Genomic DNA, 2,450 nt, shown 5'->3' on the forward strand with positions numbered 1-2,450 from the left:
ATTTCAGTTTAATATGGGAAAAAAGTCAGAATTCTGACTTTTTTCTCAGAATTCTGACTTTTTTCTCAGAATTCTGACTTTAATCGCTGAATTCTAGCATCAAGCCATAGCCATGTCTGTTTTAGAGACTAGCTCTCTTGTTTTAATGACCTTCTGCTCCTCTATTAATGAGGGGACCCCTCGGGCACGTAAAAAGGTGCCTAATTCTGTTATTTTCCACCAATGTGTCACTGGCCACATCAAACAACTCACATCTTTGTCAGTGAAGCTGAGTGCTCCCACATCTCTTCCATCATGGTGCCCATCTACATTAAGATCCAAAATGCTGAGATTAAAGTCAGAATTCTGACTTTTTTCCCATGTTAAACTGAAATAAAATGTAAAAATCAGTTAACTTTTTTTTTTTTTTTGTGGCCCTAATCCTCTTCCGTAGAAATGTGTCAAAAATGTGACGGTTTATTTTATTGTTATGGCTCAGATTTGCTCCTGGTTCTTATCTTAGATAGATGGTTCCTAAAGAAGCTCATAAAATGCGAAAATAAAAGGTTATGGTTTAAAAAAGTGTCACAGAAGTTCAAAAGGACAAGTTCACACCCGTTGATCTGATAAAGATTGACTGAGGTAAGAAAACCTCATTCCTCACACTTCAACTTTACATTTGTATAAAATTAATCATTTTACAGAAACAGTTGATCCAATAAATCATTTCTAATACAATTTAAAAGGGGTTTCAGCTGCACTTAAATGAAAAATAAATGAATAAACGTAAATGAAACAGGAAGTTAAGTCTTGACTACTGCTGTTTTCCGATCTTTGCATCCATTTCCTTTCATATATCAGCCTCTTCTTGTTCAAGTTTAGTCTTTTGTGTTTTTTTTCAACCTCTCAACTTCACAACTTTTCTCTTTTAGTTGTAATGGCAACAAAGTCAGTTTTTAGGGAGGGACTTCATTTTGCACAAATTGAGAGCTTTTTTTGAGAAGAACATCTTTTCAAACATTAAACTTGGTCTAAAACTAAAATTACACTGTTTTCCATAATATCCTTCATAATAATGAGTATAACTTTGTAACTGTTGCTTATTTCTAGGCGTTCTCTGACCTATGCCAAACCATATAAAGTCCTCTGTATTTAAAATACTATAATAAGTGTAATAACTTTCTTTGACTAGAACCATAAATCACCAGGTTGAACAGAATAGCTTTGATCAAAGAGATGATTACAGGGTTAGGACTTCAGATGTTAAATTAAACACTTTGAAATTTAAATGAATACGACAGAAGAGGCTCAAATCAATGATGCATGTTTGAAATCTTTTCCTTCATTTATTTCCTGCACAGTTCACACTGGCTGGCTGCAAGGAATTCTCCCAAGCTGCTGCCAGAGAGAGCGCTGTGTTTGTGTCGCCACAGTGAGGTGAACACATGAAGGAATGCCTGGTATGACGTGAGTGGTGAGATCTGCTGACAGCTCTACACAGAAATGCTCCGTGTTGTACATGAACCACTCCCATAAACGACCCACAAACTATTAACTTCTGTTCACAGCAACATGCCAGACTGGCCAAAGGAGGAGATCCTGGTCAGACGGTACGCAAGCCTTTATATCTGGGGCTGAATTCTTGTTAAATTATAGAAGTAATCATGGGCTGAGTTCTTGGATTTAGGAACCAGTGGAATTTGGACTGTAAAAGATGACAGTAGGTATCATACTGGACTAGTGTTGGTTGCTGCTCTCTGAAACAGGGGCTCAATGGGGTTAATTAAATCCAAACGTCACGTATTGCATTAAAATAAAATCTTGAAACCTAAGAAATGCCTGAAAATAGCTACTGTGAAATGCTCTGAAATAACAAACTCCAGAAACCACAGCAAGAGTTCAGGCCCAGATGTCCGTTCTGACTGAATGATCACTTCACCAGATCGACTCATGAGGAAAACCTCCTCGCTCTCTGGTCACTGTCAGTCAGAAATCCATGAGTGTTTTAGCCAATCAGCATCGAGCAGCCAGCATCACGACCTGCCCCTGCTCCATAGAAACCCTGAGAGCAGGGATGCTCTGGTCCAGTCCTAAAGAGCTAACATCCTTTAAACTTTAGATGCATCTTTTCTCTAAAACACCAACAAAGTTGCAGGATAGTCAGGCGCGGATTCAGGCGGGGGCGCGGGGGGGGGGCGCGCGCACCCTTTGGGATATGGCAAGCCGAATGGGCCATTAATCGTCCGTACAATAACGTCAGCTTCACGCAGCTCGCGCAGCTCCAACCCGTATTTTACGCGAGCGCGCGTTTTTTACGTCACCGCGCATTTCCAGCCAGAACGCGCGGTGACGTAAAAACCGCGCGCTCGCGTAAAATACGGGTTGGAACTGCGCGTTATTGTACGGACGATTATTGGCCCAATCGGCTTGCCATACCACAATGTCGTCGTTGCGAGCACGAGGAGACCTGG

At 40.7% G+C, this 2,450-nt stretch overlaps 1 protein-coding gene across 1 annotated transcript in view; it reads right to left on the reverse strand.

Annotated features, from left to right (window-relative positions):
• The window catches only part of LOC107084173 (four and a half LIM domains protein 1-like), a 32,015-nt gene that overhangs the window by 5,660 nt on the left and 23,905 nt on the right, over positions 1 to 2,450 (reverse strand). The window lies entirely within an intron of this gene.

This window comes from Cyprinodon variegatus, unplaced genomic scaffold (assembly GCF_000732505.1).
Source record: "Cyprinodon variegatus isolate N-32 unplaced genomic scaffold, C_variegatus-1.0 Scaffold94, whole genome shotgun sequence".
NCBI classification, from domain to species: Eukaryota; Metazoa; Chordata; class Actinopteri; order Cyprinodontiformes; family Cyprinodontidae; genus Cyprinodon; species Cyprinodon variegatus.